Below are 14355 nucleotides of genomic sequence, written 5' to 3'. Positions count from 1 at the left end.
GCAAGACTCCATCAGTGGTACACAAGCCTTCTTTGCGCTCGCAAGTTCCAATAGTCTGCAATCGAACTCTGCCAGTCTGCAACTCCTACCTAAGAAGGTACTAATTTCTGATCCATTCAGTTAAGAAGCTTGGTAAACTGACAAAAGCTTATTAGATTTTGCATCCACAGGATTGAGCCTCCTGTAGTATGAAGTGCGTAACCATTCTGGTGAATCATTAGCCATAAAATAAACATGGGTTGTTCTGAACTATTTCCATCTTCCTGCGGCTCAACGATCACACTAGAGCAGACTGATCAGAAAAAACAAGCTTCAATTTCTGTTTGCCTTGTGGAAGACGAACAGATAAGATGTCAGATGATGGTGATTGATATGCATGAAATGTGCACCTTTTTTGCATGAGTATAATTTTTTACCATGTATTGTGTTGATTAAATACTTTTACATTTGTGGATAAACCTTTGACAGTTTCTGTTATTTTTCCCTTGAATCTGCTTTATTTGGCAGAATAGCTCATTATCAAAAGTTTTTGCTACCCCATTTTTTTTTACCAATATAATGGAAGTTGTTATCTAGAATTTATAACAAAAGTGATATGTTCTTGGTAGTTTGTGATTAAATTTACTCTAAATACGAGCATTTCACTGTTCTCATTATAGGATGACACCATGTATAACTATCTATTGGCTGTCTCTACCACTATACTTGTTTTCATTAGATATGTCATGCTTGAAGGTGGGAAGAATATTTGATTCATAATTCTTTTGTTGGCATACTCGATTTTTTGAAGTTTGTTCAACTAATCAACTAGTATTAATGAAAGTAATTGGGTGCTCTAACCTAAGAGGGGGAGGGGGGTGAATTAGGCACTCTAAAAGCTTAACCTATGGCTCCAACTAGTTTGCACAAAAACTTAAACAAGCCATCTAGATGTGCAACTACGGTTCTTTTAGTGTGAAACCCTCATCCCAAAAAGAGTTTTGCAACCTATAACCAATCCTAGCAAAATACTACACTAAGAAAGTAAAGGCACACAAGTTGCAATACGAAATGCAGAAGCTTAAAAGGAGAGATGAGAGGAAGCAAACTCTCGACATGAGGATTTATCCCGTGGTTCGGATTGCCACAAAGGCACTCCTACACCCACGTTGTTGAAGCACTTACGAAGAGTATTGCTTTCGGCAAACAAGTCTCTCCCGTGAACACAATTACGGTCACCTTGATCCCGCTTTCCTCTAAGGGAGTTTGCCCACTGTTGACGACCAAAATTGGCAACAGTCTAGATCAACCGGTCTGACCGGTCATCTCGGGCGATCTGATCGGTCTGAGATGCTGTAGCTGGTCCGGCAGGGCCGACCGGTCTGACCAGTGGGTCTGACCTGTCTGACCGGTCCAAGTGGAATCCGAGTACAATTAGGGTTTTTAATGGATTTATATCTTGTAATAGGATTTCTTACGGGGCAAGTCCACCCACCCTATAAATATAAAGGGTCACTGCCGATTGAGGCATCCAATCGATCAAATATACAACACATTATATTTTTACCTTTTCTCTTTGCCCTAGCTTTTCCAATCTACTATATGTTGTTCCTCCTTCATCTCTACGTCGATTGAGGGCTTTCTAGGTGGCCTGCTGATCCTAGAACAACCTTGCGTGCGTCTGCCCCGACGGTTTCTTCCTGGGCGACATTCGATGGTTTCGCCGCCGGCCTGCCCGGTGACAACTGATCTGACCGGTATACCCGACCGGTCTGACCGGTATGAGCATCGGCGCTGCATCGTGCTGTCGCTCACTACGCATTCTAGCGCTTAGGTGTGTTGGCCCTAGTTCTGCGCCAACATACTTTTTGGCGACTCTGCTGGGGAATAGAAAAAATAAATCCGCTGCCATGGCCGGCATTCCTAAACCTAGCAAAGTTGATGCTGCCAACATCAAGAGGTCGACTATTCAGCAACTTTCGGCCGAGCATCAGAAGGTTCTTGATGACATCCAAAAGAAGATCAGAGAAGAGAAGGAGAAGGAGATCCAGAGGCTGGAAGAAGAAGCCATGAACCAGTACATCTCACACTTCTCCATCAACCGTCAAGGGAAGGTCACAACGGATACCGCCTTCCATGCTTCACAATTTGAGGTAAAATTTGATGAAGATAAACAGCCTGCTCTTGATTCAGAAGTAACTAATATGATAGATAGTGCTGTTGCTTAGCATGTGAATAATAGGTTGGAATTTATTGGTCAAAATATGCATGATATGTTTGATGATCACTTTAGCCGAATTGAGATACTGTTGTCAGTCGAAATCAACCGGCGAGCAGCGACAGGCAACACGAAGAGCCGGGAGGTCCCCGGAGCACTGGCAGGCACTGCTCCCTCGTCAACGGCCCGTAATTCCATCACGCGCCCGGAGATTCCGGAGAATGTCGGGCGTGCCACCTGACCTATACCCGATCAGGAGGGTGCGAACGTGCTCCAAACAGTTTCCTGCGTACAAAGACACATGTAAACATAAGTCCGAGCCGTGGTTGGCTCCCCGAGACGACTCTTGCATCGGCTTTAATGAGCCGATCGAGTCCCGGTGTCAGATTGGATCTGTTTGCATCCGGATATTGGTGAATGAAGCAAATAACTGTAAAGCTACTTCAATTAAATCTAACTAATCTAATCCGCGATGGTAAAAGCTTCACTGTTAGATCAAAACATCCTACACGTGATTGGGCCTAATGAACGTAACAGATAACTAAACCATAACCCAAAACAGAGGCCTAAGAACTAGCAAGAGCCGATTCCCGGATCAATTCCCTATTAAGACTAAAGCAAAGCATCTAACATGCCACCGGATCATCCAATCCGTTTGCAAGGCCTAACCTAGCAGATATTACGCCAACTCTTAAGAATAAGAGCAAACCATAACAGATCAGATCTACTAAACATAAAAGAAGTAGGGTGTTGCCCTTACGCAGCTAACTCTATGCAACAAGAGCTAGTATAAGATGATGACATGATCGCGTAAAGACAACATGATATTCATAGACAATTAGCAACAAAAGCACAACAGATCTAAAAGCCATGCTACGAACATCAGGATAACTAGCATTGCTCGCCATAAAAAACGCTTCAGTACGAGTAATACCAAGGTAAAAGGAAGAACAACGCTGCCCTGATCGCAAGAAGCGATTAGGGCAGCATGGCGCTTACTTGGATGAAACCCTAGAATTAGGTGTGGCGATGCGCCGAGAGTTGTTGTTTGCGAGACGTGATGACATTTCCTTCTATGAATAACATAGGGTACATATTTATAGTCTGGAAACTTGGGAAACAATCTAATTCTATCTTGTCCCGATCGGACTCTATCTCTAATCTTGAACTAAATCTAAAGATACATGGCCCATGTGGCCCAAATGCTCACGCAGGAGCCGATTTACAAGCCTTCTTAATCTTCTGCTTTAAGCCCATCTTGCTTTCGGCCCATAAATTAAGCATGTTAATTTATGGCGATAACACATGCCCCCCTGGTTTTGGCAATGATAATTCCAAAACCACTCCGTCGCTTCATCTTCCCGTTAATGCTCATTAAAACATACTGCAACTACCAAGGAAGACGCAGCGTCTCTGCAACTGGCTCCTCGTAGAACGTGAAACTGCCGATCCGTCTTCCATCTTTTCACTATTTAATCTCACCCCGAATCGGCTCTTCTTCACGGCAAACTCCTTCTTCCTCCCAAAGCCAAGTAGCGCAGAAAAAACCCTAGTCCTCCAGCACCAGTAGCCATGGCGATCTCTTCCTCCTCCGACTCCAACTCCTTCGGAGACTCTTCCTCCTCCTGTTCTCCTTCTTCTTCCCCCCCTGCTTCTTCCATCGACTCCATCCCGGAGAGTCGGGAGCCAACACCGGAGTGGGACCCAACCGCAGCATATGAAGCACTGGCTCCTCTGCACTGGGATGCAGAGGAGTTCGATTTCGGGACCGTCTCCGAGGAGGACGAGTCCAAGACTGAGGGAGAAGACCTCCGGCTCCTGTTCCAGGAGGAGTCGGAGAGCAGCGACGAGGAAGACCCCTCTTCGGACGGAGTCGACTCCTCCTCGGAAGAGGAGATCGACTCCTCCTCCGATGATGACGAGTCGATGGGCGGAAAGCCCTTTCGGTTCCTCGGGTCCTCCGAGGAGGACAGCGAGGAAGAGAACAGCGGCGGCGGCGATGACTGGAGCGACTTCGGGTCCGAAGGCGGCAGCAGCGCCTTCGGCAGCGACGACGATGACGACGACGACAGCGACGACGGTGACGACGACAGCGGAGATGCGCAGACCCGGAGCCCCAAACGCCGTAGGTACTAGGTACCTACAAGCGGTAGAAGTAGTACTGTAGGAGTAGGGTTGTAAAGCTGAAGGATTAATTCCTTTCTAACAATCGGCTTTTCCTTGTAAGAAACCTTTCCTTTTAATGAAATTGATTTCCTTCAATTCTGTATACTTGTTTACTTTCCAAAAAGCCGATGGCAACGCATCAGGCTTCTATAAATATCCAAGAGCCAACGAAATTCAAACTAGAAGCAACCCGCATAAGAGTAGAGTATCACTTCCACCTTGAACCGAACTCGAAACAAACTCTTAAATCCAAGCGTAATTCGAAAACCCAGCTCTACAAATTCGAGCAAGAACTCTCCAAGCACCTGGAATTCGAATCAGAGCCCACAGCAACAAAACCCCATGTCAACGGATCTGAACCATGGCAGACTCTGCAGCTCAGACAACAAATCCTACTGTTGATGATGCGGCAATCTGCAGCCTGAAGGTAATATTCAGTCTAATTCTTTCAGTTTTCTTCAGCTTAGCAATCTTCTGAAACTTTAAACTCTGAAACCTGACACCGTATGCATACTTCTGAATTTCTGAACTTCAGGTGTCAAACATCCTTTTGCCGCATCCTTCAAACCAAAAATCTTTCTGTCTTGGCCCACGAACCTATGAAAACCCCATAGATTTGATCTCTTGTGAAGCAAATAGGATCCCTTTCGTGAGTCAAAACATTGATTTGAACCTCTGGGCTGACTGCTTAAGGGCCTGGCCCAACCCTCCTGAGAGCTGGATTACATGGTACAGTAGAGTAGCAAAAGCTTATATGCCCTTGTGGCAAGAATTGAACATAGCTGATGCACTCAGCTTATCACTGTCCCCACTTGACAAAAATGAAAACCTTCTGAAAACCATCGGCTATTTCTGGTCCCATGCTCTGAACTGTTTCCTCTTTGGACATGGACCCATAACTCCCACTCTGCTAGATGTCACCATGATCACTGGCCTAGACATTGGATCTCCTAATCCAGCTGCCCACAAAATGGCAGAAGTCCCCTTCAAACTTTCTTCCAAGGTTAACTGCACAAACTGGGGCACTTACATGAGTCAACACATGAAAACAAAAGGCCCAGTGACTGAAAAGGAACACACAGCCTTCTTAAATCTTTGGCTAGAGCACTTCATCTTCTGTGGTCCCTCTTTAGCTCCAACTAAGAATTATCTTCCCTTGGCCTATCACCTGGCCCATGGCAATCACACCGGCCTAGGCAAACTTTTTCTTGGAGAAACATACAGATATCTCCATTTGATGACATCTAACCTGCTTAACCAAAAGAAACTGAGAACGGGAGGCCCTTGGTGGTTTATTCAGTTGTGGGCACAACTGTACTTTCAGCATCATATCCCCAACTTCCAAGGCCTGACCAGAATTCCTTTCCTGATGAGAGTGGCAAACCAATTAGATGTACTAGCTATGGCCAAGCTTTATTTAGTCTCCCTGGCAGTAAACTGAATTCAGCAGATGCAGCAAACTGGTTCAGAGTCTTCTACAAGGGACTGGACAATCCACTCTAATTTCCATTCACTGAATCTGAATCCTTTGAAAATCCAACTGCCTTTAGACTGGATAATTTTGCCGATGACGACAGTACTCGGCATCTATATTCCCTGATGATTCGACTTGGTCTCCTCCCTATTGGCATAAGCACTTCCAATAGAATTATCAAACCAGGCTATGAAACCTATCAACCAGTCATAGCAGCTCGGCAATTCGGCTTAGGATAAGTCCCTCCCCACTTCCATATTCACCACTTGGTGGAGAGTAGAGCCAATTTGCCTGATGGTCTCACCAGCTCAAGATGCTACAGCATGTTCGATGATCTCCACATTCCAATACCAGCCGATCTGTTCTTTGATCTTTCATCAATCGATTTTAACACATGGTGGGGAATGTGGAAAACCCATGTTTTCAGAAAAGCTCTAGGTCCTCGACTACAGCAAATTGATCCTGAATATGTAATCCTCGAGGAAGAGGTACTGAATTTATACATTCATCCTTTCTAAGTCCTCCATTCCTTTACTTGACTAATCCTGCTCACCCTGTTAGCAGCAATAGGATGGTCCAGAACCTATGACCAGCAACGGGGAGTCATTCCACTTTCTTCCAACTGCCCCTGATGTACTCTTCTGCAAAGGGTCACCATCAATGAAGAAAGTGATAATGACTATCCAGCCAGACTTACTTCAGTCGGCTTCCAAACGAAGACAAACTTCTGCAAGCGTTGCCCCCCGAGTCTTTACCAAGAAAAGGAAGATGATCACGAGGCGAGTCATCAAGAAATCAGCACCAGCTTCCCTGAGTCCATCAGAGTCCAACACCAACCAGGTAACGCATCTTTCTAAAACTTTTTCTTTATTGCATACACATGTATTCTGGTTGACTGTAATTTATTTTCAGGATGCAGCTGAAGAAATCCCCAATACAGAAAGTCCAGTACAACATGGGATAACTGCAACTCCTAATGTACTGATGGAGGCAAACGAGGAGCAAGCCGATACAGTCGATGTTCTTGATGTCGACACAAGCTCTAACAGGACGATCGCTCTTGAACCGCCCAACGCTTCTTCTTCAGAACATGTAAAATTACAAAAACTAATTCTGAATCAGCCGATAGCTTCATAAACGCACCTTGCTCTAACTTCAGATATGTCCATAGGGCTTTGACATTTCAGGTTTGCTTTCCTTTGACCTGGCATCAATGGGTCTGACTGCCCCTGGAGCAAAAGCACCATCCTTGCAGCAATCCGCTATCTTGGCAAATCAGCTTCAACTCATCAAGGATCTACTATCTGCTTCGATCATTACTCTGGTTGATGATTCCAGCAAGATAAAAGAAATTCTTGAGCAGATAGAATCCCAGCTTCCAGAATCACTTCGAGTCAAACTTTGGCCAGCCGGCCATCTCCCTTTCTTCGGGGCAGAGGTGAAGGCAGCTCAACAAAGAATAGAAGCACGTCGTTCTCAAGTTTCTCTGAAAACTGACATAGCTCAAAAGTACAAAGTCCTCAACCAAAAGAAAGCAACTCTGGATGCTAAAACTGATATCTCCGAGAACACAAGACGACTCAATCTCTTGGAAAAGGAACCGATGGAACTTGAAGAAAAGGTCCGCACTACCCAAAGACTAATCCAAGAGGAGAAAGCTTCGATCACAAACTCCAAGCAGGAAGCCCAAGAAATGACTGAACAAATACAGGCAAAGTTTGCAGAGATAAGCACCTTGAGTCGGCAGATAATATCAGGCAATGACAAGGACGATGAAGTAATCATAGCACGAGCAGATGCTGTACGTGCAGAAGCCATCCATGCGATAGAAGAATTCCTGAACTATCAGAACTATTCAGAAAACACTTGATGTTGCTTGTTAAAACCTGAAACTTGTACTCATTTAAAAACACCTTAAGTCGATGGTCACACATCGGCTATCTTGCTTCTCATATGTATTTTACTAGCCAACTCAACGTGTTGGCCTCTCTTGTTTTTGTTTGTTTTTTTACTGGCCAACTCAACGTGTTGGCCTGTCATGATTTTTTTTTACTGGCCAACTCAACGTGTTGGCCTTTCTCAGTACAGCCAGATGGATCTCATCGGCTCTTGTTACTCACTTTCCCACATGCTCGGGAAGTACTTCTTGAGGTGTTGACCATTGACAGCAACAGGAAACTTGACGCCGTCCAATTCCTCGAGCATGTATGCATTCCCAGGCAAAACCTGATCAATCTTGTATGGCCCGTGCCAAGTTGGAGATCATTTACCAAACTTTTTATCTTTAGTTCCCAATGGCAATACTGCCTCCCAAACCAAGTCTCCAACCTGGAAATTCTTTGGCTTGACCTTCTTGTTGTATGCACGAGCAACTTTAGCCTTATTTTCCTTGATCTTCTCCAGCGACCAAAGCCTTAGCTCTGTCAGATCCTCCACATTATCGTTCATCAAGGCTGCATACTGTTCAGCAGATATATCATTCTGAAACTCAACACGCCTTGATCCGGCCGTGATCTCTCATGGCAACACAGCGTCTTGGCCATAGACTAAATGGTACGGCGATGTCTTGGTGGACCCGTGACATGAAATACGATATGCCCACAAAGCTTCTGACAACACCTCATGCAAGCACCTAGGATATTCATCGATCTTTGTCTTTATGAGCTTGATGAGGCTCTGGTTGGATGCTTCAGCCTATCCATTAGCTTGGGCATAATATGGAGATGATCTGATCAGCTTAATTCCCATGTCATCGGCGAATTTCCTGAACTCCTCCGATATAAAGACCGATCCTCCATCGGTTGTCATAGTTTGAGGAATCCCAAATCTGTGAATGTTGTGCTCTTTGACAAAGCTGATCACATCTTTTGATGCTACTGACCTCATGGGTACTGCCTCCACCCACTTTGTGAAATAATCTATAGCAGCTAAGACCCACTGGTGACCCTTGCAAGATGACGGGTTGATCTGACCAATCATGTCCATGGCCCAACCTCTGAATGGCCAGGGTTTGATGATAGGATTCATTACTGATGCTGGCACTATCTTAATTTTGCCAAACCTCTGACATGCCTGACATCCCTTGTAATATTTGAAGCAATCTTCAAGCATAGTGGGCCAGTAATAACCCGATCGCCTAATCAGCCACTTCATCTTATGAGCCGATTGATGAGTATCGCAGGCTCCTTCATGAACCTCATGCAAGAGCCGATTTGACTCTGAAGGTCCCAGACATTTAAGCAGTAGTCCTTCTAAGGTCCTGTAGAACATGTCATCCCCTATCAGAATATACTTCATAGCCTTGAGTCTTATCCTCATGGGTGCCCCCCGAGCCGAATCCTTCATGTAATTGAAGATATCGGCTATCCAGTCTCCGGGTTCTAGAAACTGAACCTCTACATCGACTCCATCAGTTGTTTCCTTGTACCCAGAAGCCATCTGTGCCAAATCATTGGCTTCATTGTTCAGAGTCCTGCGTATCCAGTGGAAATTGATGTACCTGAATTATGACATCAACTCACGGCACTGCATCCATATCGGAAAAAGAGCCTCGCTCTCACATCTATATTCTTCCGTGAGCTAAGAAATCACCAGCTTCGAATCTCCAAATATTTCCACCGCTTCTGCACCAGCTTCAAGGAGCAGTTCCATCCCTTTGCGAACGGCTTCATATTCCACCAAATTATTGGTGCATGGGGCAGTCATCCTGATGGAAAAGGAGTAAGTCACCCCACGAGGCGAGACCAACAGAATTCCCACACCGCATCCATCATCACAAGCCGATCCGTCAAAAAACATAGCCCAAGCACGAATAAACAGTGCAGCTATATCAGTGCTGATCCTATCTGCAACAAGATCCGCCAGTGCCAGTCCTTTGACTGCTTTTGTAGGCTGATACCGAATATCGAACTCTGACAATGCAAACATCCATTTTCCAAGTCGGCCTTTCAGAACAGGAGCCGACAGCATGTGCTTTATGACATCCGATTTGCATATGACAATTGTTTCCGCCGAGAGCAAAATATGACGAAGCTTTGTACATGTAAAGAATAAGCAAAGGCAAAGCTTCTCGATCTCAGGATACCTGGTCTCGGCGTCTAACATGCGCCTGCTGAGGTAGAAAACCACCCACTCCTGGCCGTCATGCTTCTGGACTAACACCGAAGCAATGGAAGTGTCACCCACGGATAGGTACACGTAGAACGGCCTATCTTGCTGAGGAGGAACCAACACCGGAGGCTTTGACAAATATTCTTTGACTTCATCGAAAGCTTGCTGCTGTTCTGCCCCCCAGCGAAACTCATCATCGGATTTGATCTTCACTAAACCCATGAATGGTTCGATGCGCCCAGACAGATTAGAAATAAATCGTCTGACAAAGTTAATTTTACCGATGAGCTTCTGCAATTCTTTCTTCGTAGTAGGTGGCTTCATCATTTTCACAGCTTCTTGACTCTTCAGGCCGATCTCGATTCCCCGTTCATGCTCCAAGAATCCTAGAAATTGACCGGCCGATACGCCAAAAGTGCACTTCTTTGGGTTCATTTTGAGCCCAAACCTTCGAGTCCGCTCCAAGACTTGACGCAGGTCTTCTAGATGCCCCCCAGCTGATTTGGATTTGACCACGACATCATCAATATAAATTTCTACCAATTTGCCGATGAGATCATGAAAAATGTAATTCATGGCATGTTGGTATGTTGCACCGGCATTTTTCAGTCCAAAGGTCATAACCAAATATTCAAACAAGCCGGCTGCGCCTGGTACTCTGAACGCGGTCTTGTTCACATCTTCTAGGGCCATGAAGATCTGGTTATAGCCGGCATTACCATCCATAAAACACATCATTTTGTGGCCGGCAGCTACGTTGCTCAATGTCTCTGCAACAGGCATCGGGTATTCGTCCTTCGGTGTCGCTCTGTTGAGATCTCTAAAATCGACGCAGACACGCCATCGGCCATCCTTCTTTTGTACCGGTACCATGCTAGAGATCCATTCTGCATACCGGCACGGCCTGATGAACCCAGCATCCAACATCTTCTCCACCTCTTTCTTGACTTCTTCTAGGACTTCGGACATCATCTGACGTGCTCGTTGCTGAAACGGCCGAAACCCTTTCTTGAGCGGGAGCCGATGCTCGACGATGCTTCTATCTAGACCGGGCATCTCAGTGTAGTCCCATGCGAAACAATCCCGGTACTCTTTCAGCAGTACAATCATCTCCTCACGCAAGACCGAATCCAACTTTTTGCTGATAAATGTCGGCCGTGGCTTATCCCCAGGACCGATGTCAACCTCTTCCAAATCATCAGCTGACATGAACCCGTATCCCAGCTTGCCACAGACCAGCTGCGAACGCAGACGAGTCTTCGTTATCCACAAGATCAGCGGCAAACACAGGGAGACCGTTTCTATACTTCCATTATCGTTCGAAACCAAATAGTCAAAGAGTGGCCAACTGCCGGAGCAGGCCATCGTATGTACATGATGTAACAATTCTGACCCCAAATAGGATTTTTCTATTTTTGGGGCCGGTCGCCGGGACCGGCCTCTCTAGCTCTATTACACCCCGTAGCATGCCAGGACGTGTTTACTCTGTGAGGCCAGTGGATAAGACCAGCCTCAGTCCGTTTTTTGTCGCCTCGATACGATCACAGTCTTCCAGTGAAACCCCTGAGATCGGCTCTTGTCCTTCTGCGTCCCAGGCGTTCATATCTGCAAGCGAGACCTCGCTAGAATCATCTGCAGGGACCACTTCTACTTCATCGCCATCCTATTGGACTAGATACTGATGCATTGTGGAAGGGATACAATAGTTGGTGTGAATCCAATCTCTCCCAAGCAACACCTTGTATGTACTCTTGCTGTTGACGATGAAGAACGAAGTCGGGATCGTCTTGCGGCCCACTGTCAATTCCACATTAAGAACTCCCATTGCCTCTGATGGCTGCCCGTTGAAGTCGTTGAGCGTCACGTTGGTCTTGATTAGGTCGGCAGAAGAACGCCCCAACCGGCACAGCACTGAATATGGCATCAGGTTGACTGCGGCACCGGTGTCAACCAACATCCTGTTAACGGGTTTACCGTTGATGAAGCCCTTGAGATACAGCCCCTTCAAGTGTTTGTAGCTTTTCTCCTTTGGCTTCTCGAAGATGATCGACTGGGGGCCAAGATCCAACTGTGCAATAGGCAAATCCTCCAGTTGGGGTGCCCGGAACTCTGATGGGAGCACGAACACCATGTTCACATCAGCCGATGGCTTGTCATCAGCTTTTGTCTGCTTGGGGCGCCACTCTTTTCTTGGAGGGCGCCTTTCCACCCTTCGCGGGTGCCTGAACTGTTCCGCGAGATCCGGACATGCCTTCCTCAGCACGTCAAGGTAATTTGCTTCTGCCTCTTCTAGATTACGCAAGCGCTGCACTCTGCGCTTCTACGAGCGATTAAGCCCGTCAGGACACCACCGTGGGCGATGGTACCTGTCTTCTTCTTTTGGCTCGAAATCGCCCCTGGCCGGCCGCTCAATATGTTCGTCATGATGCACTTTGGGCCCCAAGCGCCGGAACACCGATGTCTCGCCGAACTGGCGTGTCCGAGGCCTGCACTCCAGACAATCATCTATAGTGGGCAATCGACTCTTGCCGGAATTCCAGCAGTACCAGAAGAACGGGCAATGCCAGTGGTCGCGTATAGCCTGGCGCCTTCCCAGCATCCTCCCTGTGCGGCACTCATACTCCTCTTCTTCCGATTGATATCGGCGACGCAGCTAGTGCTGATATTCATATTTCTCCAGAAGCCGATCAGAAGCTGGAAGCTGATTATGGATGTGACGCACTTGCTCTTCAGTAATATGATGTCGCCCTGGCTCATTTTGATCCTGGGGCCGTTTGCCAGAAACGGCCTCTCTCCTTTGCTCGTCACGACGGCGTACATGCCTCGCCATGTTGATCTGGAATGAAAAACTCTGGCCCATAGAAGTGAAGTCCGACAACTCTACCACATTGGCTTGCGGGAAGGGCTTCGTGTCAACCTTCATCGTGTGTTGGGCCAGGATTAATCGGCCTTGCTCGATAGCCGATTGAATCTGACGGCGCAGCTCCTTGCATTCACCCGTGGCATGAGTGAACGAGTGATGCCATTTACAGTATAGCCTCCCCTGCAGCTCTTGTGCGGTTGGCAGCTTGTGATTCTCTGGGAGCTTCAGCTGTTTTTCTTTGAGCAGCAGATCAAATATCTGCTCTGCTTTGGCCACATCGAAGTCGAAGCCCTTCACAAGCCCCTGCTGTTTGACCCATTTGCACGGGACGGGGTTTGCCCCCCGAGTCCACTCTGCCACGGCCACTTCTTGCTCCTCGCCAGAGTCATCAGATTCATCCTCTTGGGCCATGTTCACATGACGCTTGAACTTGTCCTGGTCTAGCTCAGGATGGTAAAGCTCATATGTCGTAAGCTTCTACACCAGGTGCGCCAGAGATGCGAACTCCAACTGGAAAGCCATATCCTTGATTGGCTTAGCGAGTCCCAGAACTGCCAGATCGGCTGCCTCCTTCTCTGTGATGCGTGATGAGTAGCATCGGTTCTTGACTTCTCTAAAGCGCTGTACATACTCTGAGACAGTCTCTCCTCGCTTCTGCCTGACTTGGGCGAGGTCGGCAATCCCAGCTTCAGCAGCCTCCGAGTGATACTGGGTATGGAACTGATCTTCCAGCTGCCTCCAAGTTCGAATAGAATCCGGAGCCAATGACGCGTACCATCCAAAAGCTGGGCCTGTAAGAGATTAGCCGAAGAACCGGACCCTCAACAGATCCGACACTGAGATCATCCCAAGCTGTGTTAAGTATCGGCTCACATGCTCAATGGGGCTGGCTCCTTCTGACCCGTTGAACTTGGTGAACTCAGGGAGCCGATACTTGGGTGGCAATGGGATCAAGTCGTAGTCACTTGGATACGGCTTGGAATAGCCGATCGCTTTTCTCTTGGGCAGGATGCCGAACTGGTCTCTCAGTATTGCACTGACCTGCTCCACACTAAGAACTCCTGGGGCCGATGGCTCAGCACTCGGCCCGGTAGCGTACTTTGCCAGCCACGCTTGTTTCTCCGAGTCTGCTCCAGAAGCTCCTGGGTTTACCAACTGCACCGAGCGTGTTGGACTGACGCTGTCAGGAATGTATGCGCACGTGTAGCCGTGCGGGATCTCCTTGGGTGGCTCGGTGAGGAAAACGCCTTCTCCAGGATCACCGCCGATCTTGTGGACGACATAGATCGGCGAACTCTGCTGTCCTGCTGCCGCGAGCGAGTAGGACACTGGCGACCTAGATTGCAGTGTAGCTTCCCCCCTATGACTCCCCAGGATTGGTCCTGACGGGGAGTACTGGTTCTTGATCACCTCCTGGACAACGTGATGCGCCATGCGCTCGAGCTCGTTGACCAGGCTTTCTGAGTGCCGATGGAGCGTGTGAGCCACCATGTAGTTCATCTCCTGCCGTAGGGCCCTGGTGCGCTCCTCTGACGGCACAGATAG

The sequence above is a fragment of the Panicum virgatum genome, chromosome 6K (genome assembly GCF_016808335.1).
Source record: "Panicum virgatum strain AP13 chromosome 6K, P.virgatum_v5, whole genome shotgun sequence".
NCBI lineage: Eukaryota > Viridiplantae > Streptophyta > Magnoliopsida > Poales > Poaceae > Panicum > Panicum virgatum.
This window is presented reverse-complemented; position numbering follows the sequence as displayed.